Raw genomic sequence first — 27638 nt, 5'->3', positions numbered from 1 at the left:
TTATCTAAAGGGAGCTATAAGAAGGAAGAGGACAGACTCATTAGCAGAGTCTGTTGTAACAGGACAAGGGAAAATTGATTCAAACTAAAAGAGGAGAGATTTGGATTGCATATAAAGAAGAAGTTTATTACAGTAAGGATGTTGAGACACCAGACCAGTTTTCCCAGAGAAGTGGTGTATGCTCTGTCTCTGTAGGCATTCCAGGTCAGGCTGGAGGGGCCCTGAGTGCCTTATCCAGCTGTAGGTGTCCCTGTTTACTGCAGAAGAGTTGGGCTGGATGGCCTTTAAGTGCTCTTTCCAACTCAAACCATTCTATGATTCTATGATGACAAGCATGAGAACTTTTAATTTTCAGTCTTTGGATATGATAAGAAACAAATGTGATGTGGGTTCAGAAGAACTAGCAAAGTAACACTGAATGAAAATCGGGTACTAGCAAGCCCTCTCTTCAGTGAGAGAGGTCACCTCAGTTCTATGCTGTTGATAGCTGTTTTTTCGGGATTACTATAAGAAAGATAAATAATGGGTTTTGTTGGAGAAATATTTTACTATTAGAAGCGTGCATGAGACCTCTGTGCCATCATAGTCCCGCTGTGGAGGTGCATTCTCTAAAGAGAGTATTATTGGTACCAGAGAAAAGTGAAATGATTAGCTGGCAGATGTGGCTGCTGGCTAACAAGAAGACTAACAGCAGAAATGGTTAACAAAAGCAGTAGCTACGCTGCTCAGTACGAACACCAGGTGAAGCCTGGCCAACAGCCTGGCTGGTGAGAACTGGCTGAGTTCTACCATTTGACATCTTTCTAGACCAACAGCATGTGAGTGGAGTAGTGTTGAAGAAGCCTGTATGGGAGCAGCGAATTTGACTCAGTTTAAGCCACCAACTCAAGAACTGTTCAGGAGTGTCTGGCTATAACACAAACTTTTAGGGTGACCCGGGAAAGTCACTTAGTATCTGTATCCCTCATTGCGCACATGTTGCCCCCTTGAGCTTGGATTGTAAAGTCTTTGCTAGCACATTTCTAGGGCTCTTTGCTGGGGCGGTAATAATGTAATTCACCTTTCAGTCTGGCCAAGACCTCTGGGCCTGAATGCAGCAGCTTGCATTACAAGGTACGTTTAAACTGCAGTACGCTACAGCAGCTCTTGGTACAGTGCACTGATTTTCTGATTGTCCAGAGCATAAACACCACTGCTTTCTCTCATGGCATACACCTATCTGGACTGCCTATGCCTTCAGTTTAAACATTACATGCTGCAGTTCTGTCATCTTGTCTGCATGAAACTGGTATGATTCGAAAAAGTAACTGAAAAGCACATTTTGTGTGCTGAACACAGGCAAACACAGCTCCTGTTTTCAGCAAAAACTGTCGTACTTCACTATTTACTGAAGTGTAAGCCTGCAAGAGGATACCAGTTATGTCAGTGTAGCCTAGAATTAATTAAGCTATTAGTTTAAGAGTAACAAAAAGAGAAATAAAACCCTGCAGGTTTACTTTTCATAAATACTTGTTTTTGGCCTTTTGTGGTGTTATATTATCTCCCCGTCTTTATCTTGACTGATGAGATTTTTCATTTTTATTTCTCCCCCTGTGCTGTTGAGGAAGGCAAGCGAGAAACCAGCTGAGTGGGCATCTAGCAGCCAGCCAAGGTAAACCCACCACACCTTCAAAATAATTTATTCATGAAACCATCAACATTTATTTGCTTGATTTTCCAATCTATCCATAACTGGCCAAGCTTCATTCACAGCCAATTCCATTATTAGAAATTATTTAAGGAAGCAGTATTAGTGCAAAATACTCACACTTCTTCTGAATTCCTTCTGAGAAGATTATATGCTCTTGGATATGCATGCTAACTGTGGAAAAGCTAAGTAGCTAAGTTGAACTTAAAAAAAATAACAGAATTCCTCACATCTTATAAGATTTAATTAATTTACTGGACCTTTGGTGATTTAAATGTGCCTATAACTACCAGTGAGACATTTCTATGCAGACACACTAACAGAGTTCAAAACCAGATTGCAATCAATGGGATTCTCATTTTTGCAATTTCTACAAGGAAGCTGATGTAGCCAGGATCCTTTCAAGTTTTTCTAGACTAGTTCATGAAAAAAGAACGTGCTTATTTGCAGTCATGCCATAATGTTGGTTGCTATAAGAGGGGATGCTGACAGTTCATTTCTGTCACTTTTGCCCAAACATAGAGATAATATTTCATAAGTAGCTTTTAATACTGAGTTAGCTTCCTATTCCATGCATAATGAACTCCACATTTGGTTGTACATAGCATGGGTCACAAAGTATGGAGAACTGGCTGTAAAACAAAGCTCCCAGTAAACATCTTGTGTTTAGATCCTGTACTGGGCACTGTTGTTCAGAGAGTATCCATCCTCCTCCAAGACAATCTCAAAACCAGAAAAAGGCAAAATCTTGGAGGCATAATTAGCTGTCAACATTCATCCAGGTCAAGTTCCAGCTTGACAAGTTGTTTACATTATGAGTAGAGCCTGAGTTAGTCTGAGAAGCAACCTCGGGGGAAGAAAATTCATAGGAAATGGTTGTATGTTAAAGAAGAACATTTGCTTTCACAAAAAGAACAGTGGAACCACTTGCTGTATTTGTTGGAACACTTGTAAATGGCTGAGAGAGAGGTCTGGGAAGCTGATATTAGACATGAGAGCTTCTACAGTCCCTAAGATTCATGTCAGACTGTGGTCTTGTTTGCAGTAAGTAGTCCTGATTATCCAACAGATTGGCTCTTGTATGGACACAGGAAGGGGAATATGCTGTGCACCCTAAGCATATTATTGTCCTTATGACCACCTGCCCACGGGGAATTGTACTGCTTTGGCTACTGTACAAAACAACAAAAAAAAACATCTGTCTCTATGCAGCAAAGTATGTCTCACATATATTGATTCTGACACCTATGTGAGGTATGTGTAAGCCAAATGAATATATCTGGAGATGGAAAAATACTGCTGGACTGTGCAAGTCATGCAGAATGGATATGCTTGATTATCCAAATCATACAGCTTTTATCATATTGCAGTTACGTAGATAATACGCACAGCTTTTTGTTCTCTCAATTCAGAAATAACTCTTTTTTATTTTTTTAAGAAAGGTGAAGTTCTGTTTAGGAATCAAATAGGGGTATTCTGAGAAAAATATGTTTTTACCTGTAATTACACGTGACTTCTATTTACAGGAAAAACAGGTCATCAGTTTACAGCATTCTTTACCACTTTTAAGATGAATTTCTAAAGAGCAATGAGAAAGAGATAAACAGAAGTTTTAGAGAGACTGCCTTTGTTTCCTGAGCAGTAGATATTATAAGTGAGCAAAAACTAATATAGCTGCTCTTTGCCAAAGATAAGGCTTTTTTTAAATCCTGCCCAAAGGTCTGAGCTTACTTCTACAGCCATTCTTATCTTCAGTTGTTGTTTCTCAATTCTCCAGACACTCCTGAAAGGGTTGGAGAATATGAAAACATCATAGCTTAGGAAAAAAAAGACAGGCACTAGATAGTCAGGTGGGCCTAAGCTGCAAAAGCATGGCTCAGAGCTAAGCTCCAGTTGTGCTTATCTCTGGTTGTTTTGAGGAAGAACTTCTCAGTGAAAAACTCCTCCTTGCTGATTAGTCCATTATCTCTTCTCTAAGTCTACCCAGGTGACAAAGTGACTCAGTTTTTCAGTTTCTTCATTTGTTTTGGCATCTGTGTCTCTTTTCCTTTCTGTGTCTCTATAAACGTATGCCTTTCTCTAAGGTTTCTGCTCTGTATCTCCAGATTGTCAAATTGACCTTTCCAGCTCCATAATAAGCATGCAGACAGGTACAGAATTAAGCAGAACTAATAACACCATGATATAGTCTGCAGAAGAGTTAAACGGGACAAAGCTATTGCCAGAAGTTTTGCATAAGAAACAGTCATAAAGTCATAGAATCACCAAGATTGGACTAGACCTCTAACATCATCCACTTCAACCATCTGCATATCACAAATATTTTCCACTAGACCATGTCTCTCAGTACTGCATCCACACAGTTCTTGAACACCTCCATACTTGGTGACTCTACCACCTCCGTAAGTAGTCCATTCCAGTGCCTGAACACTCTCTCAGAGGAAAAAGTATTTCCTAATGTCCAACCTGAATCCCTCCTGACACAACTGAGGCCATTCCCACTCGTCCTATTGCTAATTACATGGGAGAAGAGACTGACCCCGACATCACCGCAACCTCCCTTCAGGTACTTGTATAGAGTGATAAGGTCTCCCCCAAGCCTCCTCTTCTCCAGAGTGAACAATCCCAGCTCCCTCAGCTGCTCTGCATAAGACTTGTGCTCCAGACCCCTCACCAGCTTCATTGACCTTTTCTGAACATGCTCCAGGGTCTTGATGGCTTTCTTATAGCGAGGAGCCCAAAACTGAACACAATACTCAAGCTGTGGTCTCACCAGGGCTGAGTACAGAGGAAGATCATTTCCCTTCTCCTGCTGGCTGCATTATTTCTGATACAAGCCAGGATGCCATTGGCCTTCCTGGCCACCTGGGCACACTGCTGGCTCATGTTCAGCCTTGATCAATGTTGAGCACTGACCAATACCCCCAAGTCTGTTTCCTCTACACAGACTTCCAGCCACTTTGTCCAAAGCCTCTAGTGTTGCCTAGCATTGCTGTGGCCAAAGTGCAGGACCTGGCACTTGGTCTTAAACTTCACCCCATTGGACTCAGCCCAGCTATCCAGCCTGTCCACATCCCACTGTAGGGCCTTCCGCCCCCCAGGCAGATCAACACTTTCTCCCAATTCAATGCTTTAAGTGTAGCCAGAGAAGGGAGAGAAGAAAGGATATTTTTCAGAAAAGAAGGTATCAGTCTGCAGTATTAATTGTAGAAACATAGAATGGCAAGAGTTGAAGGAGACCTCAAAGCCCACCCTGTTTCAACTCCCTGCCTTGGGCAGGGCTGCCCCCCCATCAGCCTAGGCTGCCCAGCACCACATCCAACCTGGCCTTGTGCGCCTTCAGGAGCGGGGTACCAACAGTTTCTCTAGGCAGCTGTACCAGGGCCTCACCACCCTCTGAGTGAAGAATTTCCCCCAGAAACGTTCCTTAAGCCTCCAGTTTTATTTTAAAACCATTCCCCTTGTCCTGTCACTATCAGAGTATAAAGTCACTATCCATCTTTTTATAAGATTCCTTTAGGTACTGATCACAGCGAAGTCTCCCCAGAGCCTTTTCTTTTCCAGGCTGAACAAGCCCAGTTCCCTCAGCCTTCCTTTGTAGGAGAGGTCCTTCAGCCCTCTGAGCATCTTCATGGCTTTCCTCTGGAACCACTCCAACAATTCCACATCTTTCTTGTGCTGGGGGCCTCACAAGGGGAGAGCAGAGGGGAAAAATCACCTCCCTCATGCTGCTGGGCATTATCGTTTGATGCCCAGGATATGACATGTGTTAGAGCTTACAAAACCAGCAATGACCTTTTCATCAGCGTATTCTAGAAGGACTAAGGCAGGAGCTGATAAAATGTATTTCAGGAACAAGTTTTAAGGAACCTTCTTTAAAATCACAAGAATGAGAATATCAAACACAACTGGAAAACCGGAGGTTCCAAGAAAATATTTGTGGAGATCCAAATGATTCTTCTAGGGCTTACAGAAGTAGATAAGGGGCTTACAGAAGTAGATAAGGTGTTTTTGAGCCAGATGAGTTCTAAATTAGCCATGAATAAAAAAAAAAATTATCCCGGTCATAATTTAAGATTACTATAGCAACGCAATCACACTTGCCAAGCATGCGACATTATAAAATTGCATCAGGCTTTGCAAAAAAATCTGTTTTCTCCCCATTTTTTAAAAATAGATTTAAATCTGTATTACGCAAGTGGCAACAGTTGTTCACGATCAAGATCTGATTTTGTTCTGTGGTTAAGGAAAAGCCATGAAATGCTTACTAAAACCTTAGCAGTCATCTCCTGGAATATGGAACCACTATTTTTTATAAGAGATCCAGGAATTTTTACATGGCAAAAAGACATATCACAGTAAGATAAGCATGAAAGGAAGAATGCAGTGAGACTTTTGAGTCAGTTAAATGAAAACAGGGAAGATTGAGAAGTAAGGTGCGTAAGGTAAATCCTTCCCCACAGACAGTCAACCATTTATGTACAAGGACAAGATGTACATCTTACACAAGATCAGAAATGAGACCTTTGTTCTGACTTCTGCATGGTTCCTTTGGACACAGAGCTAAGCAGCTAGACAAAGCAGCAGCCTTACAGCATGAAACACTATCCAATACTCCAGCTATAATAGAAGTTTCTCAGCTAGTTTCTTCCCTATCCTTTAAGTGCAGATGAGTTTCTCAAAGAATTGCAAGTATTTAATTCATGAGTGCTTTTTTTTGACAGATGCAAAACTCCATGGGCCTCAGTGGAAAAACTTCTAGGAAGATCCCATGCAAAGTAGGCAGTACTAACAACACATTAAATGCAACATCCCTATTGGGGTTGGCACGCTCGGCTTTCTTTTCCAGAAGTTTTATTGCCTTTACATCACAGCTTGTGCTGCAGCTTTGCAAGCATCTATATCCACTAAACACATCTACCTGGGCTAGTGCCAAACCCAAAGATAATCTTGAACAAGTGCCAGATCTGGGAAAATCCTGCAGACTCATCTATGCCTGCAGTCATATTTCAGGGTGCACAGGCATATATTTATATTTGCAAGGGTTGTAGGAAACTCTGGATCATGGGTATTCAAGTGGAAAGGAAGGCTCACCTCCCTTCCATTTTTTTACTGTCTTCTCTTCTAAGGAAAGTTCATTCCTTGCCATCCACAGAGCAGAAGGAAAAGAGATCGTTTCATACACTACACTTTCTATCGGGGATCAGGGTTTTTATGTTATAAAACTGACATAGTATGCATGACAGTATGAGGAAGCTCTCAGACAAGCTTTCTCACCCTGTGGAATGGAAATGGGCTGGGATGGACACCTAGCAGTCCTAGCGGCTCGGTGAGACAAAGATAAATGTTTTGCAGCAAGGAAGCAAGTAACTCTAGACCAAAGTGGGTTTTTTTTTCTTTGTTTTTTTTTTTTTGTTGTTGTTGTTTTGTTTTGTTTTGTTTTTGTTTTTGTTTTTCTGTTCCACAGTCACTCCATGAAAGAAAGGAGGAAATGATGTGCTCTCCGACTCTGGTTCTACCTTTGTCTTCCACTGACCACAGGGGAAAAGACTGTAACCCATCAGAGAGGAGAGACTGCAGGCAAGCTGTTCTGAGTAGTCCTGCAAGATGAGTCTATAAACAGTGTGCATTCAGCAATACTGCTGAGAGGGAGAAAGAGCAGGTGCCCCCCACCCTCTGCTGTTGGCTTGCTGTAGTAAGCAACAAATGTACCTAGACTTAACAGGACATGAGGAGATCTCAGTCTGGCTGGGACTTTTTTAGCTGGGAGGAGCTGGTGTCATATGCAGATGCCCCTTCTCTACATGACTAATACAGAAGGTGGTAATCTGTGGCTGTCAACATTTGTAGTTGCAGCAGCCTTCAGCTGCTCCATCACTGTCTCTTTTTTCATCTGTACATAGTTAACAATCCACCTTCTTGATGGAACCTGGAAGAAACTGCCCTACAGTCAGCATAAACACGATCTTCTGATCTAGCCATAACTGATGGTCATGGTTGGCTTGATGGACTTGAAGACTTTTGAACTTTTAAACACTGAACTTAATTCTTCAAAAAATCAAGACACTTCACTTTCTCCACAGTCTTCTTTTTTTTTCAATATATACAATCTGGACTTCCTCTCTTAATTCTAACACTAAAAAATCTGCAACTTGCTGTGTTTCTGCTACACAGATACACAGTGTTGCAGAGTACTTATCTGCACTTCTGTGGTCGGAGGAGACACTAATTCAGTATTCACTATTGCCTTGATCTCATCTATGCTGAAAGTTCTCTTTCACTCATCTGGAACCCAGAATTTAGGGAGTTCCTTGTGATCAGAAATGTTTCTCCTATTCTGTTACTGTTTTCTTATGTGTCTTTGTAGCAGTTATTGGTCAGAGAAGAAACAGGAAGAAAATATAAAGGTTCACTATGAAGACTTCCCAAGACTGATAATTATATGAACAATTTCCTTTGCTATGTGACAGTGTGATCTTTCCATAGACTGACACCTTCACACCACAGACCTCTAAGAGTCTTCCACCATGAGCATTTCCTCAACTTCACTTCTGGAGTGCTCCGCTACAGGGAGAGAGTGAGCAGCATTTTCCTTGAAAAACTTCCTTCCATTCCATCAGCAGCCAGCTGCTAGAATTTCAGCTTGTTATGCTAGAAGCAGGATCCTGGAGAGCTGCAGGGACCAGGTGCTCTTTGTCATGACTGGCATTCATCAGTTCTGCCATCCTGATGGAGGATTTCAACCACTCAAGACATCTGCTGGTAAGACAGTATGGCAAGAGGTAAGCAATCCAAGAGACTCCTGGAGCCCATTGCCAATAACTTTCTGGTTCAAGTATTGGACAGCCCAACCAGAGGAGAAGTGTTGCTGGACCAGGAGCTCACCAGTGCAGAGGAGACTGTTAAAGATATAAAGATCGAAGGCATCCTGGGCTGCAGTGACCATGCCTTGGTTGAGTTTGTGATCTCAAGGAACATGGGCCTGACAAAGAGTCAGGACCCTGAGCTTCAGGAGAGTGAACTTTAGGTTGTTTAAGGAACTGTTGGACAAGACCTCCTAGGAAAAATTCCTGAGAGACAAAGGAGTGGAACAAACGTGGCTTCTCTTTAAGTATGCCTTTCTGAAAGTGCAAGAGCTCTCCATCCCTCAGAATAAGAAAGTGAGCAGGGGAGGTAGGAAACCAGTATGACTTACAAGGATCTGATGGTCAGACTGAGGGAAAAGAACAAGAACAAGAGTTTTGCAAGGCCTTTGACGTGGTCCCCCTCCACATCCTTATCTCTAAATTGGAGAGATATGGATGTGAAGGGTGGACTATTCAGTGGATAAGGAATTGGTTGGAAGGTCGCAGTCAGAGAGTGGTCAATGGCTCTATGTCCAGGTGGAGGTTGATAACGAGAAGTGTCCCCCGAACATCCATCTTGGGACCAGTACTCTAACATCTTTTTCAGTGACATGGATGGTGGGATCTTCAGCAACTTTGCTGATGACACCAGGATGGGTGGCATAGTTGATACAGCAGAAGGGAGGGATGCCATCTAGAGGGACCTTGATAAATTCTAAAGGTGGACCCTTGTGAAACTAATGAGGTTCAACAAAGCAAAGTGCAAAGTTTTGCACTTGGGTCAGGGTGATCCTGGATATGGATAGACTGGGAGATGAACTCCTTGAGAGCAGCATTGCTGAGAAGGACTTAGGGGTCCTGGTTGAGTGAGCTTGCAGCCCAGAAAGCCAGTGGTATCCGGAATGCCATCAGAAGAAGGGTGGCCAGATGGGTTAGGGAGGTGATAGTCCCTCTCTACTCTGCCCCTATGAGGTCCCAGCTGGAGCATTGAATGCAAGTACAAATCCATGGACATCAACAGTAAAGCTACCCCAAATAATCCTCTTGACAGTGTTTACAACATCTAGCTCCTCATTGTGTTAATACGCTGATGAGTATTTCTCTGCTGTCCTACCAAAGAAGAACATAAATGCCTTGTAGTGGAATTCCAGGGTCACAGCCTGAACCAATGGGTGGGCTCTGTGAGTGTGTGAGTGCGGCGGCGCGGCGGTACGAACGGGGGAGGGACACATTCCTCAGCTCGGCTCGGTCTGCGCGCTGCTACCGGGAGGGGTGAGTCGATTCTTTTTGATATCTTTCCCTCGTATGCCTATTTCTTAAATAAAGGCTTTGTCATCACCTTCATTTGCCCTACATTTTGGCGAGCCAGGCAGCCAAATATCTTTAAAGATACCCAATTATAAGCCTCTTAAAATAATTACCATGACATTTTTGAACAATTTCATGGGATGGTTTGGACGGGGAAAGGCTAGCCCCATAAGTGAGGTTTTGCCAGGGCACATCCCGGGATTCCTAGGATCCCCATATCACGGGATTGCCTGTATTATTGAAAAATGGGGTCCCCTACGGGATGCAGGAAATGTTCAGGAATCCCCAGCCCGCCTGGCTGAGTATTTCAGTAGTCTAAACAAAAACGTACTCACTACACGAGAACGACAGTTAGCTGCCTCCACGGTGGCGTGGCCGCTGCTGATGGCCTTGAACCGGCTAAATATAACTGAAGGGGTTCTCACTGATGAAAATCAACTATTACGTGACCGTGTGGAAGAACTAGAAAGACAGGTTGCAATTTTGAGAGGGAAAAAACCTAACCCTATAATCCCGGTACAAAAAATCCGAAACATCTCTCTAGAAATAACTGGGGATCCTATACAAGAGAGTCCACATGAACTGGACTCAGAAAATGAAAGCACTAAGAAGTCAGATCTTGAGGCTCCACTAGAGCTTGATCCCTTTGAGATCCGACCAGTTGTAACTCAAAAAACAAAAAAAAACGCAGGACAGGCCAGCGGGGCTGCCCCCTGACCAGTGGCCCCCTGCCCAGAGCACACTACATGTAACAGCTCGCCCATACACGGCAGCTGAATTAATGGATTTAGTACAACGCTTTAGACAAAGACCGAGAGAGAGTGTGCCAGCATGGTTACTCAGACTATATGACATGGGGGCAGAAAGTGTTGTGGTGAATGGGCCAGAAATCTCAAAACTGGCATCAATTACTACTCACCCGGCCCTCAGGCAAAGACTATATGCGGCTGTGCAACACAATGAAGAAAATCATTCACTGATTGCATGGTTAATGGCCGCATGCCGTGTGACATGGGCAAATAAAACGGATATACCATTAAATACCGGCCTGTGGTCCTCTATGGAGGACTTACAAAATTATATCCGAGAATTAGGTATGAAGGAGGCAATTTATGAGGACAATTTTGAGAGCCCAGATATGATAAAATTTTCCGCAGGAATGAGGGACCTCATCCTGCAGCAGGCTCCACCACATCAGTATGGAATTTTGGTATCCATACTAAATCCCCTAGTGGCCTCAGAGGCCATTATACAACAGGCCGCCCAATTGGTGGCAGATCTGGGGGAGACAGAGCGCCTGCGCGCCAGGCGCAACGTCCGAATGGTGGTGGAAAAGTCGGACATCCATCCGCCACCACGACCTAGGAGACCTGGCCCTAATGTAATTCAATCTGGACCCATCAGGGTCTCAAGAAAACAAATGTTTACTGACTTGATTAGGGCTGGAGTTCAATTTCAAAAGATCGATGGACAGCCTAACCAGGTCTTATTACAACTATGGAAACAGTTACCAAACAGTCAGAGATTCCAACGCTCTCCTAAAAGGGAAGGAGTTAGACTCATAGAACGGATTCCACAAAACACGTGGAATCTAGAAGACTTCATAGTCCCATCAAAAAAACGTAAACCTCCTCAGGTGGCCCGGGCAGCCACAGTTGAGCCATCAGAGGAAAAAGACTTAGGGATTGCACAGCTGATGGCTTGACAGCGGAGCCAAAATTCCCCAAGACTAGGGTCTCCAGAGGAGACCGGAGACCCTACGTTGAACTAACGATTCATTGGTCCCGAAAGAATGTACAGCGGGTTATGGCATTAGTAGATACTGGGGCAGAAACATCAATTATATATGGTGACCCAAACCAATTTTCAGGCTCTAAGGCAATGATAGGTGGGTTCGGGGGGCAGATGATCCCCGTAACACAAACATGGTTGAAATTGGGGGTTGGGCGTCTACCACCCCGGGAGTACAAGGTGTCTATTGCCCCAATTCCAGAGTATATATTGGGGATTGATATCCTGTCGGGTTTGACTCTCCAAACCACTGTGGGAGAGTTCAGATTAAGGGAAAGATGTATTAGTATCCGGGCAGTGCAGGCAATCATAAGGGGTCATGCAGAAATTGAACCTATTTGTTTGCCACAACCACGCCGGATCACAAATACAAAGCAGTATAGACTCCCGGGTGGGCAACAAGAAATTACCAAGACTGTGCAGGAGCTGGAGAGAGTAGGGATTATTAGACCTGCACACAGCCCATACAACTCCCCCATATGGCCAGTCAGGAAACCAGATGGTACGTGGCGAATGACAGTAGACTACAGAGAACTAAATAAAGTCACGCCACCGATCCATGCAGCTGTACCCAACATCGCTTCCCTCATGGATACATTAAGTAGAGAAATAGAAACATACCACTGCGTTCTGGATCTAGCAAATGCATTTTTCAGCATTCCAATTGCTAAGGAGTCCCAAGACCAGTTTGCATTCACGTGGGAGGGCAGGCAGTGGACTTTTCAAGTTCTACCTCAGGGGTACGTGCATTCACCTACTTTTTGTCATAATTTGGTGGCAAGTGACTTGGCAAATTGGAACAAACCATCTACTGTCAAAATGTTCCACTACATCGATGATTTGATGTTAACGTCTGACTCAATCGAGGCATTAGAAAAGACAGTACCATCATTAATTACTTATTTACAGGAAAAAGGATGGGCTATAAACCCACAAAAAGTACAAGGACCAGGGCTATCAGTTAAATTCCTGGGTGTTGTCTGGTCAGGTAAGACTAAGGTGTTACCCAGTGCGATCATTGATAAGATCCAAGCGTTCCCGGTTCCTACGAAACCGAAGCAGTTGCAGGAGTTTTTGGGTATATTAGGATATTGGCGATCCTTTATTCCCCACTTAGCACAACTGCTAAAACCCTTATATCGATTAACAAAAAAAGGCCAAGTATGGGATTGGGGTAGAACAGAACAAGAAGCCTTCCAGCAAGCAAAAATAGCTGTTAAACAGGCCCAGGCACTAGGTATATTTGATCCGACCCTTCCAGCCGAACTAGATGTGCATGTGACCCAAGAAGGGTTTGGCTGGGGGCTGTGGCAGCGCCAGGGTTCTGTTCGAATCCCAATTGGGTTCTGGTCACAGATTTGGCATGGAGCAGAAGAGAGATACAGCATGGTTGAAAAGCAGTTATTGGCTACCTATTCTGCATTGCAGGCAGTAGAACCAATAACTCAGACCGCAGAGGTTATTGTCAAAACAACTTTACCAATTCAGGGGTGGGTAAAAGACCTAACTCACATTCCTAAGACCGGGGTGGCCCAATCACAAACAGTAGCACGCTGGGTTGCCTATCTTAGCCAAAGAAGCCGCCTGTCATCATCTCCACTGAAGGAAGAACTTCAAAAGATACTTGGGCCAGTAACATATCACAGCGAGACACCTGAGGAAATAGTGGTTACTTGTCCAGAAAAGAGTCCTGTACAGGAGGGAAAATACCCTATCCCAGAAGATGCCTGGTATACAGATGGATCCAGCAGAGGGAACCCAAGTAGGTGGCGAGCTGTCGCATACCATCCCTCAACTGAAACAATATGGTTTGAAGAAGGGGATGGACAAAGTAGCCAGTGGGCTGAGCTACGAGCTGTGTGGATGGTGATAACTCAAGAGCCTGGCAACAGTGCACTAAACATCTGCACAGATAGTTGGGCAGTCTACCGAGGGCTCACGCTCTGGATAGCACAGTGGGCCACTCAGGATTGGACAATCCATGCCCGACCTATCTGGGGCAAAGATATGTGGGTTGATATATGGAACGTGGTTAGGCACAGGACTGTACGAGCATACCACGTCTCTGGACATCAACCCTTGCAGTCACCAGGCAATGATGAAGCTGACACACTGGCTCGAGTCCGATGGTTGGGAAATACACCATCAGAAGACATAGCTCACTGGCTGCATCGGAAATTACGGCATGCAGGACAGAAAACCATGTGGGCAGCAGCTAAAGCATGGGGGTTGCCCATACAGTTACCAGATATTGTCCAGGCATGTCAGGACTGTGACGCTTGCTCGCGAATGAGACCAAGACCTCTGCCGGAAACTACGGCCCATCTCGCTAGAGGACACAACCCATTACAGCGATGGCAGATCGATTATATAGGTCCCCTTCCTCGATCTGAGGGGGCCAGATATGCCCTAACTTGTGTCGATACAGCGAGTGGACTGATGCAAGCCTATCCTGTAGCAAAGGCAAACCAAGCCTATACCATCAAAGCTCTAACTAGATTGATGGCATCATACGGGACTCCTGAGGTTATTGAGAGTGATCAAGGTACACATTTCACAGGTGCAACTGTGCAGAAGTGGGCTGAAGACAATAACATTGAATGGCGGTTTCACCTGCCCTACAATCCAACAGGAGCAGGCCTAATAGAAAGATACAATGGGATCCTGAAGGCTGCTCTGAAGGCAGATTCACAGTCCTTGCAGGGGTGGACCAAAAGGCTTTATGAAACCCTGCGAGACTTGAATGAGAGACCAAGAGATGGCAGACCCAGTGCTTTAAAAATGCTGCAGACAACTTGGGCCTCCCCACTTAGGATACAAATTACAAGCAAGGACACCTCACTCAAGCCACAAGTTGGCACAATGAATAATCTTCTGCTCCCTGCCCCTGATGACCTAGAGCCCGGGAGACACAAGGTAAAATGGCCTTGGAAGGTGCAAGCAGGACCAAAATGGTGTGGTCTCCTTGCACCTTGGGGGAGATTGTTAGAGGTTGGGGGATCAGTAAACCCTTCAGTAATCGGTGTATGGCCAACAGAGGTAATAGTTGACACCCCTGTTTTCATTGCAAGGGGGACATTAATCATGTCCATGTGGCAAATTAGAACCCCCCCTTTGGTACCCGATATAGTGATTCAGTCGCAGATTTCGGGCCAAAGAGTGTGGTATCGAAGGCCAGGACGTGCCCCGATACAGGCAGAGGTGTTGACTCAAGACCGAAATACAGCCTGCATCTTACCGTGGAGGGCGGACCTACCCCTTCTCGTACCTATTAAACATCTGTTTTACTCCCCTTGAGGTTTTAAGTTCACAGGATGGCCCGCAGGAGCAACATCACTCAAACACGCTTATGAGGAAACATCATGACACCCTGTGACGCACTGCTGAACTTTTGGGGACTGGAGAGCATGAATCAGAAGCGCTACTGGTCCTTGAAAAAGATACGCCTCGAGAAAGAACATCAAGTACTGGCCCAACAGAACCGTGAAGGGGACTGCCACTGATTACCTTTATTGTTTTGACATTCTATATTGCGGCGGGTGTTGTGTATGCGTCGCGATGTGCATTGTGTCTTGGGCCACCAGGTTGCAGGGGCTCACCCCCTACCTGCTCAGTCATTGGTTCATGCTGTGAAGGGGTGGAGTGTAGTGGAATTCCAGGGTCACAGCCTGAACCAATGGGTGGGCTCTGTGAGTGTGTGAGTGCGGCGGCGCGGCGGTACGAACGGGGGAGGGACACATTCCTCAGCTCGGCTCGGTCTGCGCGCTGCTACCGGGAGGGGTGAGTCGATTCTTTTTGATATCTTTCCCTCGTATGCCTATTTCTTAAATAAAGGCTTTGTCATCACCTTCATTTGCCCTACATGCCTCAAGAACACTTGAATAAAATAGTTGAAAAGATCTCAGGAGTGTCCTTCTTCTTGCCTAAACTTTTCCTGTTACTCTTAGGCTTTAATCCAGTAAGCCAGATGGCTTTGCATTGTCTTCTTTTACGTTTGACTATGTCAAAATTCTCACAGTGATGGCAGCTAGTTTTGTGCACTTTGATACTCAGAAATGCCCATCATAAACATTTGACTTCACAACAGGAAATTCTGTCCAACATAACATATCTTGTATGCTTCTGCAGTCAAAATATACACTGGTTATTGTGGAAACCCACTTCCTTCTCTGCCTATATCTTAAAAGATTGATTTTGTATTCAGGAACATTCTGAAATCTCACCCTAATGTTTAGAGACAATAGGGAATATGTTAAGTCATGAAGGAGAATGTGAAAAATTCAGTATTCTTCTGCTTCTACTGGTGCCCTTTTCTCCGTCCATGTACAAAAACAGCAAGAACAGAAACTGTGCTATACCTGGGCAACAATTTTCAGGCATCCCAAGTAGCTCCCATAGCAAGAGTTCAGAGTCCTGGAGGTGACAGAGAAACTGAGTCAACAATTCTAGTCAGGTAGTGAGATGTGCAACAGCATTCCTCTGGTCATGTATAGGGGCAGGACTCTTACTGTATGGAGAACGCAACACCAAACCTTCCCACCAATATTCAAGTGTTCATGAAATACAGAGAGAAGAGTGGAGAACTTGGATGACTTCCGTCAGCACAGAACAAAATAAGCAATAATATAATTAAAAAATACCTTTTTGCTTCACAGTGATTCATACACATTGAATTATGGCTGCATATGTTTTTAGTTCAAGGTATTACTTCTGACTACCAAACACTTCACTGTCAAAAACCTCTAAATTTTAATAAGAATATTATTGTTTGCCTGTCTGCTTGTCTCCTTTATGCTGCATCCTTCTTCCTCTACACAGATAAAAGAAAATCAAACAAGACAAGTGTGGAATTTTACAACAAAGAAGATAAGTGTTTTGGCCAGGGAGCTTTTCTTTCATTTAATCTCATTGTTTACAAACAGCTGCCCCAGTAAGTGATTTTGTCAATCACTCCCCAGATGCACCTCAGTGAAGAAGTGATATGAGAAGACCAATTGCAATGGACTGCAAGTTTATGGACAAAGGTGCAAAATGCATAACAAAATGCAATGAGGGCAGGGGAGCAAGAGAAGGCATTTTCCTTGCTCTGGAATGAAGACAGTTCACTCCTAGCTCAGGAGAAAGATGCTGTCAATGCTTTTGTGAATCCAAAGTCTAATCTTCAGCAATATCAGTCCCTTCTTCTGGCAACATTCCAAAGGCTGTTATCCAGGTGCTGCCATGATTCCACATGGCTGTCTTACAGCAGGTCCGCTGTGATGCCATACAACCCTGTAAGGAATATCAGCAAGCCTCTCTCATCAGTGTAAGAATGAAAGGTACTTTTAGCTATGCTTCTAGCAAGATCTAGTGTCATCTCCTCTGTATCTGTTCTCTTGGCATTCACTACATCAGAGACTGCTCCCTCAGAACTGACCTGGCCGGCACATTCCTGGGCCAGGAAAAAAAGGATGGTTTGTGCCAATGTCTCCTCCTCTGGTTGCTATCACATCCGTTGAGTCTCCAAATGGTCTAGAGAAGCCAGTGATATGGGCATTACAAATGGATACCAGTAGTTTTTGTCTGGAAAATTTTGCTCAGACGGTCTCACACAATTATTTTATCCCAAAAAAAGAAACAAAGGAAAGTCCTTGGTTTTCTTTATTTGAATAAAAGGAGAGTCTCCTGAGGGCATTTCCCCATAGACTCTCTCAAGTTTTTGGGGTTCACAGACCCCCTTTTACCCTAAGTTTCCAACTGCATTATGCCTCCTCTTTTCCCAGTTGGCTGAGGTACTCAAGAGTTTACAGTCTTTCTGGTGCATCTATCATACACTCATCATGCCTCTCACAGTGGGTACCCCTACATTTCTTTTTGTTTATAGATGATTTGCAATGTGGATTTTAGAGTTCTTTGTTTTGCCCAATTTGAGTTATTTTTGAATCCTACTTGGCAAAGTCTATCTCCACTTCATCTTGTCAAGCCAGCAAGCTCCTCCCTCAGACCTAGTAGCCCTGGAATTGGATATTTTATTGTGCAGAGTTTGATTTCAGTCTCTATATGACAGAATCTCTTCCTGGTCTTTCACAGTGTTGGGGGCTGTCAACGACAGCACGCAGGTGACAACATAAGAACCTACCTGCTTGACTGCATAAAGAGCAGCCCCATCTCAGAAACAGGAGAAGAGAGATTAGTTATTTGAGAGCAGAGAAAAGCCCGTTTCACCTACCTGCACACTCCTGTGCTATCTGGTCTTTTCTTGCAGCAGGGACTATGCCTTTTTTCAAACATTTCCTAGGTGATATCTTTTAACTTCAGCAGTGGTGGCTTTGTGCGTTGTTTAGCAGCTGTCCTCTGATAAGCTCTGAATTGTCATGGAAAAGATAGAGTTCAGCAGAAAATACAAATCCATGCATAGCACTATTCAAAGTCTGACTACTAACTACCCAGAAATTAATGTCACTGTGCAGTAAGAAGATCGGCAGATTACAGAACTGTGCAGAGAAGAAGCCATAGGACACATTGCTTTTTTGTTGGGCAAGATTGTGCCAGTAGAGGATGATAAAAGTTGATGGCTCTTTCTGCCTGACAAAAATTACAAGGTCTGAAAGAAGATTTTTCCTCTATTGTTTTGCACAGACATTAACTGAAGGCTGGGTTTTGTTAAGGAATTATGTGCCAGTATGTAGGTCTTTGTTAGCACCCCAATTTTCCTAAGTGCTGGAAGAAATAGGGTTTTTATTCAATTGTTATTAAATGTGTGATTTTTGTGTCAAATTACTTTCTAGAATCATGACTTACGTGCAGTTTTGGTGTCTGAAAGCTGATCCATTTTAAACTTCACTTTTCATTACTTCTAGCAGACCTATAATTCTATTAAGTCAAGTAGCAAGCTGTTGATTCTTCAGAGAAAAGAAATGTATGCTTATCTTCTGTAGAATAACTGTGAATCTATTGTCATTTACAAATCATTATTAATGTATTTCCTGTATGCATGAGGTAACGTTTGTTCTGAAGAGTCTTACTGCAAGATTCCAAATATGCATTTATTTATGTCCAAATGCAAGTTCTATACACAGAGAGAGCAGGAGGGATCCTAAATGAAAATTGCTTTTCAATACCAAGTATTTTCTTTTCAACACGGACAAGCGATCAATGATGTTAATTCAATTCGTTTCATATTGTATTCAGTGCAATGTCAAGAATAATGCTGACTGCTCACGGCATTAATCAAATTGCTGACAATTAGTTTTGCCATTACAGGAAATACTTCTGTCACCAGAAGCCAGGACTCTGAGGTCTGAAGGGAAAAAGAGGAAAGTACAGTTGACCTACAGGAACCAGGAAGAAATTGTTCAGTGTCTGGGAGGCACAAAGAGAGTTGACCTAACAACATCTATGGGCTGATTAATCAGGGTTTAATTTGGAGTGCTGTGTCAAAGCATACTGCATTTCTGTTAAACTAGCTCTGTCAGAAACATGAAGCTTTTGATCATTCTGGGAAAAGTCTGGACAGTATACAAGAGGAAAAACTGACGCTGAATGTTCTCATAAGCAGCCTTGGATGAAGACTGGGACTTAGGGAAATGAAGAAAAGGAATGAGGAAAACAGGCTTTAGGACGCATATTGACAGAGTTTTTTGTTTCCTGTATGTCATGATACTCTGGCTGAGCATCAGGAATCACTAAGATGTGGCTAGCAGAGAGGGTTTTCTGGAACTACAATGATCAGATCATTGTATTTGATCTGATTGATTTGGTATTGAGTAGGGCTTGGACTTTAAGGGTAAAATCTTCAGCAACCTAATCTAGTAAGAGTGAAGTTCCTTTGTGGGGACTGGGATAAGCAAATGCCCCAGATAACCAGACAAGGAGGTTTGTCAGGAGCTGAGGCACAATGGAGTCCCAAACTCCTGCTGCCTACACAGATGGTAACATCCTCCAAAGATACTGCTCCATGGGGCAGACTGTGGTAGTAGTCGCTATCGGCATGTTTAGCCTGAAAACCGAGATGAAGTCAGAGTACACCTGGGTGTGGTCTAAGGAAACTGAATGTGGACACAGAACATGAGCTGCCTGATGATTAACCATGTGATTTTAGGTTTCCCCCATTGCCAGTTGTGCAAATACTTCTGCGTGGGAACTGTTGAATCATGGCCTGAACCTCTGATTGACCACCTGAGGCGAGCGCTGAGTCAGCTGCAGGGGCACAGGTGAACGCAATTTCACCTAAGTGACCAGAAGTGGCCAGGCTCCAGCCCTCCTAGACCCCGTTTAAGGGCTGACTTCCAAGGAGGAAGGGTCTATATCTGGAGATCCTTCCTCTTGGAGCCCTTCTGTGAGCCCAGGACACAGGTAAGATTTTGATTTCATTTTTCCTTTGTAATGTGATAATCTCTCTGGTCCAATACCTGTTTGCCATACAACTTCTGTGCTGGAATAGTAGGGATAATTGTGCAGCATTGCTCAGTAGCCTGCAGATTAGATTCTAGGATTAAAAGTTAAGAGTGAGGTCCTTCTCTACGTGCATGTTTTCTTAGGCATTTCTCAAGAGCTCACCAACAGGCAAAATACAGTGGACCTTTTTTTTTCTTCCCATGCCAGACTGGCTGCTACTTGTTGCTAGTAGCTGTGAAACATTCTTGACATATGCTGTTCAGTTAGGGAGGAAGCTAGTATGCAGCTGGAATCTATCAGAAAGAATAGGGTCTACCTGACAGGTTGGTTACCACAGTTCATGGGAAGAAACTGGATTTAAGTGTAATCTCTCACCCACTCAGTTAACTGTACTTAGGATGGTCTGGAAAGAAGAATATCTACTGGACGAACCCAGAGATATTTCTGACAACATGTGCCTTTGAACAGGACTTTCCCACTTCAAGTCCTCCCTTCGGGACAACCACACCTAGCTGTGTGTTTGTCTCATGAACTCTTGAGCTTGACAGAAGTATGGAGGCATTGCCTCAAGCAAATAGGTACATCAGGCTTTTGTTCTGTCTTCATGTATGCCAGACAGAAATCCTAAGCTGAGTAATTGCCACAGAAGTTCACGGAAGAGATCAGGCTTCTGGTTTGATTACAAAGTATGATGTGCTCTTCTGGGGATGAAGACTGCTTGTATAAAATTGAGTTTGCCTTCTTTATTGTGATCTAAGCTCCACATTTGTTAGGCAATGGCTAAAGCCACGCATTTTCTCAAGTGAAACAGGAGACAACAGAAGACAAAAAAAACTTATATATATATATATGTTACTGTTGAATCATTTTGCCCACTGAATTGGAAAACAAGCAAACAAACAAAAAAAAACCAAACAAACCATTCTGCTGTGTTTTATTTCCCCATCATTTACACTGGTGGTAACAAGAACTGAAATCCACTTCCATCAGTGGCAGCACATCCGGGTGAAAGACAAACTACAGTGAAGAGTCACAGTGAAAATTACTGTGCACCTGCTTTTCAGCTCACTAGCCTACACACAACCTATTCTTACTAGTCAGAATCTCTAACAAGATATTTTGGTATTTACCTGAATAATTGATCTGATTAGGAAAATCAGAGCAATTCACTGTAATTACCTGTAATAGCTTTATAGTATGGCTGATGATGGCCTCAAATACACATGTTCCAACTCTAACAACAGCCTGTCTTAGAAAGGCACAGAGGAAAATTGCATCATATGGAACTCAGGCAGTGATCTTGGTTAACAAGTCCCCAGAGAAAATTTCCCTTACTGTTTCACTAAGGTATTTCAGTGTACACAAATAACTCTTGCTACTCTCATCACTGGAGTAGGTGGACAGCTACATCTGAATGAGTGGGTTTGGTTTTTGGCCTGGAATTTTCAGAAGGAGAACAAAAGATTCTGCAAAAGCTTTCCAAAATGATGCACATTATCTTCTCCGTGGCAGAATGTTTTCTGAGTAGGTTTTTGCATTCTGGATAATCATTGTGTGGATTCTCATTAAGCATAAACCAGTATTTCTCCAGCAAAGCTGCACTGATTTGGGGTCCCACACATCAGCCTGTTAGAAACTTTAGCCTGGCATCATTCTCTTATGCCTATATCTTTGGACATTGCTCTGAGATGTTGAGTCTGTGGAAAGTACCTCAAATCCCATTTCTAACAATCATTTTAGCTGGGGGAATGGAGAAATTTGTTATTCATTCTGTTACCCTGAAATCACACACAAAATATTTAATGGTTTAAATAAAGAGAATGGAAGAATTTATCTGCTTTATTGCATGTACTGCTAACAATGTTGCTAGGTTTTCAGACCATTGCACAAGGGTTGATGGCAAGTCATCAGCCTCTCCTTTATACAAATAGCAAGAAATTTCTCACTCTCAGCTGTTGAGCTGTCAAGCTGCACAACCTCATGACTGAAATCCAGTTCTTTGTGAAAACCCACATCCTACAGATTCTTTGAGGAAAGATGAAATGCCTCAGGACTGTTTTGACACCAGTAGCACCCTGCCAGGAGTGGAGCTGGTGTGTAAGGACCATTTCATTCACAATGTCTGTTCCCACACTTCTTTTTTTAGTGTTCCACACTGTTAGCTTTACAGGCCTTGCATTTTCTTTAACTGGGCTGCTTTAGCCAGATCTGTTTGAGTTTATTATTCACTGCCTGGAGACTGAGCTGTAATTTTCTGCATTGGAGTCCAGAGCTCTTTAGTGCTCTGTAACACAAGCCCTGCTGCATGTGAGGTGGCTTATTTCAGAACACAGGGAGACAGAGCTGCCCTCTTCTGGATGACCATTGCATATTTCAATCCGTGGAAGCTGGTTCATACACCAAGTGGATGAGGAAAATCAAGAGGGGTTGATGGGAATAACTTACCTATGTGATTATCAAGCAAGATCTATGAGTCTGACTATGTTGGTAGCCTCGAGGTCTGGGCTGTGGATTTCTTCTTTTCTACTGAGCATATTTCATTCCTCAGCTAGAGTAGACTGATGGTGAGAGGTACATATTTCACTAAGAACAAGTAATTATTTTCTTGCAGGAATTTTACACGTGTCTGAAAGGACCTGCAGTGCAGAGGGTACACCATCGACTGAGAGCTCTCAGACACCATATTCTTCAGTTACTGAATGCCCATCTGATCTTTTCTGCCTTCCTACATATGACCCTGCTGACCCCTGTGGGGTCACAACATGGATTTGACGGTGCAGAAGGGCATGTCACACAAGCCTGTTAAAGCCCAGAACCAACAGGAGCCAACAAGGAAGACAGCCCCCAGCACTCTAAGTGATGTGCTGCTAGGACCAGCCATTACATGGACTACCCTATTCCCTGTAGCAGCCAGAGCAGCCCAGAAAATCTCATTTGGCACATCACAAGGACCACAGGTGAGAAAAGCATTTATGGCTGACTGGCAGAGATTAGAGGGTTGTGATCAATAGCACAGGGTCCGGTCGAAGGCCTGTAACTAGCAGTGCTCCCCAAAGGCCAATAGTGGCTCTTGTCTTGTTGAACATCTTCATTGTTGAACCGGATGAAGGGATAGTGTGCACCCTCAGCAAGTTTGTTGATGATACAAAGCTGGGAGGAGTGGCTAACACACCAGAAGTCTGTTGCCATTCAGCAAGACCTAAACAGGCTGGAGATTGGACAGAGAGGAACCTAACAAGATTCACTAAGGACAAGTGTAGGGTCCTGCACCTAAGGAGGAGTAACTGCATGAATAAGTACAGGTAAGGGGCTGATCTGCTGGAAAGGAGCTCTAATGAGAAATTAGTGGTCCTGGTGGACAACAGGTTGAGCCAGCAGCATGCCCTTGCAGCCAACAAGGCCAGTGGTATCTTGGGGTGCATTGAAAAGAGCATGGCCAGCAGGACAAGAGAGGTGGTCCTCAATGCTTCCCCTGCCCTGATGAGATCACATTTGAAGTACTGTGTCTGGCTCTGGCCTCCTGGATTCAAGAAGGGCAGAGATCTTCTAGAGAGATTTTTATGAGGACCACAAAGATGATGAGGGGCTTGGAGAATCTCCCGTATGAGGAAAGGCTGAGAGACTTGGGACTGTTCAGGCTGGAGAAGAGAAGGCTGAGGGGGGATTTTCTCAATGCTTATTAATAGCTAAAGAGCAGGAAGTGAAGTGTATAGAGCTAGGCTCTTTTCAGTCATGCCCAGCAACAAGACAAGTAGCATGGGGCAATAACTTGAACAGAGGAAGTTCCATATGAACATGATAAAAAACTTCATAATAGGAACAGGCTGCAGAGAGGCTGTGGAGCCTCCTCTGGATTCAAGTCCCACCGACACTTTCCTGTGCAACTACTGTAAGGAATGTGCTTTAGCACAGAGTTGGTCTTGATGATCTCCAGAGGTCTGTTCCAAACCCTATGATTCCATGATTCTGTGATTATAATATAGAACTAGTATCAACATATTAGTTCTTAAAAATAAAGGCTCTGCCTTTGCTTTAGTTGTGAGCTTTTCTTGGTGACCCTGGAGTAAACTGTGCTGTCTTTAAGGTCAAAAAGGAAGCCAGTAATATCACCATCATATTCTACCAGACTAAAAGAACATGAGACAGGATTTGTCACTCTTGCATTTCAACTGTTCCTCTCTCTGTTTTTAATAAAAATTATCACTTTGACTCTAAATAATATTCTTACAACATGCCGGAGAATAAAGTCTCAAGTATGCAATCTACTTGATCCGTCTGGCCAGAAAGTTGTCTGCTATTGCAGTCCAACGCAGTGGTAAACAAATAAAGATGGATTTATAAGGTTTGAATTGCAGCTCTTCTTTCAGTTTCAGTATCGGACATGTCAGCACAACTGCTGCTGCTGTCAGAGCCCACATGCATTTCGGAGCCTCAGAGGTCTCTGCAGTGGTCAGCTGGCAAGGCTGCATACACAGCCTCAGGAAACAGATCTTTCGCAAAGATGACATGCTGCTCTTTACACAAGAGAAAAAAAAGTAGGACATGCGGACATGCTTTTCTATTGGACAATTGAATTACATCTTTCCATGTCCTCAAGAAACTGGAAGATGTTAAAAGGTGTTGAGCATGCAGGATTCATTTCCAACTTCTGGGACTGACTGGAGTGACCCATACTATATTCAGTATTTTCCTCCCACTTTCAAGCCTGGGTCCTTTGTAATCAGACTCAGGCAGTCTCATTCAGAGGGCTACTCACCATGCTTTGGAGCTTTCTGTTCTCACTGGCTTGCTGATTCAAAACAAGAAGGCATTTTGAGGAACTTTTTAAAGGCAGAATCTTGATCTCTAAAGTATATTTTCTATGTCCTTTGGAGTCTCTGTCTCAGAAGGGCATCAGCTCTATCCTCTCTGTACCATTTCACACAAGAAAATTTTTATGCATACGTCAATAACACAGCCATTTTGTACGTGGTTTAAAAACAAATAACAATATGCAATAATTCAGGCTGGTCCTGAAAATCAAATGTTATTTTCTAACGTTTTGGTGTTGTTTTAACAGAGACTGTGTTGGACTATGAATTCCCAGAAAGTTCACGTTTACCATCTAAATTCTTTACTGCTCTAGGCAACTAGAAAATAAATAAAATATCCAGACCAAACAAAGTGGTCCTGAAGCCACTAGTTATTCACATATCATTAAACTGCCAATATTTATTGATTCACGTTCAGTTATTTTTCTTATGTTCATGGGGGAAATGGCATAAGAAAAGTAGGATCTATTTCTAGCAGAAGACTTTTAATGCAGTTATTACAGTCCTGCAAAAAAAGTTACAAACCCCACCAGATAAAAATGCAAGCATAGTTTTTAAGCATGATGTTCTCCTTATAGAAGATATGTTCTACCTATAAAGTTCATAAATTGGCTTGCTCCAATATCTTAGCAAAACAAACAAACAAACAAACTGTAATTGCAACCATTTACAGGACCACATTGTTTTCTCATCAGTCATCACATTTACAGTTTAATCTGCTCTAGAAGAGAAAGAATTTCTATCATTTCCACAAAATGCTAAAGAAATCCTTTTAAAACTAATTGCAAAATGAGCAGAAGGTAAGTGGGTGGGAGGACCTTGGAATGAACTGGTAGAATCCACAGGTACCAAGAAAAATTACTTCAACCTTAATTACAAACAAAAATAGCAAACCAGTCTAGAGGAGAATTTCAGGAACACAATCAATAGTGAGTCTGAATGTTAAGGCTGAATTGATTTTTGATACATTCGAAGTTTGCCCTTGCAAAGTCAGCTTGCCAGCCTCAGGAAATACTAAGGAGCATATGAAACTTCACCCTCCCACTGCTTTCTTGCTCTAGTGACCCAGCAGTAAAATCCAATGCTATCTGATCATGCAAAGACTTCACAAGGAGATACAACCACTGCAGCTGCTGACCTTCAAAATGACGCTTTCAAAATTACCGCTTCATCCATCTGCAAGTGCCAACTGGCTGCACTTTGGAAAGGCAGTGGTAGAAATCCTAAAGACAGAAATATCAGGAAGTTTGATTTCCTGGCCTCTCTACCACAGCTACCTACTTGCACAGATATCCCAACAAAACAGAGAACTTGGCTTTTGTGTCTTTCTCAGTGCCAGCCAATGCCACTTCCTTGTTTTGGTTTAAAAAATCCTACCCAGAATTCACCCTTCAAAAATGCTTTCTTGAGATCTACTACTTTTCTCACAGAAAAAAAAGAAAAAAAAAAGAAAAAAAAAATCATTTTCACATACGTGTTACTCCTAAAATGTCTTCCCTGAGCTTGTGCATTAATATGAGCTGACTGTAGAAACCAGAATAACTCTCAGGAAAACTTCAGCCTCTTTGTTACTAGTGGGACTACTTTTAATTTACTGTCTCAGCTGAGCTGGAAACCAGGAGTACTGTGAAGGGAACACAAGCCAGAGTTCCAGAAAGAAGGAATATTGGATGCCTTAGTTTCACGTATAAAGCAGCAGTCTCAGGAACAGAGTAAGGACCTAACGACCCATGCTTTGCTCTGCTGACTGCCTCATCAGACAAAACTACACCTGGAATGCTCTACAGTCTTTCAGCTTTTTGTCATATTGCTAAATTCTCAAGTTTGAACCTGCTGCTTTGTATGCCTCAGATGTTTCCTTTAGCACTGACCTTCTCTCTGGCTGAGATGAAGGACAAGATCTATGCTTCTGCAGAGGTCAAGACTGACATTGTGAATAAGACACTGACAAGAAAGGGAGACATGATTGCTTTCTCAGTATCTGTGGTCTCTCTATCTATTACTGCAGTCCTGTATCTATTACTAGCAACCTGTTGTATGGTTTCTGTGGCTTCATTTGGGAAATGTTTTAATTTCTCCCCCTCTGGGAGCAAGACTGTGGTGTGGGAACACAACCCCTAAGAAGAATGGTGGTAGTTGAATCCCAAGCCTTAAAGCCAACCTTGCATGCTTCTACTTCTCCTGCTTCAGCAGCATGCTCAGGGGACTGTACCAAAATGCAGAATCCCCTTCTCCAGCCTGTCCAGGTCCCTCTGGATGGCTTCCCTTCCCTCCAATGTATCAACAGCACCGCTCAGCTTGGTATCATCTGCGAACTTGCTGAGTGTGCACTCAATGCCATCGTCTGTGTCATTGATGAAGATGTTGAAGAGCACCGGTCCCAAGACCGACCCGTGAGGGACACCACTTGTGACTGGCCTCCATCCTGACACAGAACCATCGATCACAACCCTTTGGCTACATCCAGCCAACCAATTCTTAATCCATCAAACAGTCTATCCTTCAAATCCACACCTCCCCAATTTAGATGGAAGGATGTGGTGATGGACCATATCAAAAGCTTTGCAGAAGTACAGGTAGATTATTTTAATAGCCCTTCCCCCATCCAGCGAAGCTGTCACTCCATCATAGAAGGCCACCAGATTGGTCAGGCAAGATCTGCCTTTGGTGAAGCCATGCTGGCTGTCTTGAATCACCTCTTTATCTTGTATGTGCCTTAACAAAGCTTCTAGGAGGATCTGCTCCATGGTCTTCGCAGGCACAGAGGTGAGGCTCACCGGCCTGTAGTTTCCCAGGTCTTCCTTTCTCCCTTTCTTAAAA

The 27638-nt window shown here is 43.4% G+C and overlaps 1 long non-coding RNA gene across 1 annotated transcript in view; it reads right to left on the bottom strand.

Moving 5' to 3' along the window:
* Positions 1–3184: 3184 nt before the first annotated feature.
* LOC107052346 overlaps positions 3185–27638 on the bottom strand; it is a 31613-nt gene continuing 7159 nt past the window's right edge. Inside the window, exons 2-3 of the long non-coding RNA XR_001464814.3 lie at positions 17840–17974; positions 3185–3265 (exon numbers count right to left, since the gene is read on the bottom strand). This is a non-coding gene — a long non-coding RNA (uncharacterized LOC107052346). The remainder of the gene's footprint in view (positions 3266–17839; positions 17975–27638) is intronic.

Source organism: Gallus gallus, chromosome Z, assembly GCF_016699485.2.
Source record: "Gallus gallus isolate bGalGal1 chromosome Z, bGalGal1.mat.broiler.GRCg7b, whole genome shotgun sequence".
Taxonomy (NCBI): Eukaryota; Metazoa; Chordata; class Aves; order Galliformes; family Phasianidae; genus Gallus; species Gallus gallus.
Note: the sequence above shows the minus strand (reverse complement) of the source record. Positions and strands in the feature narration are given on the sequence as shown.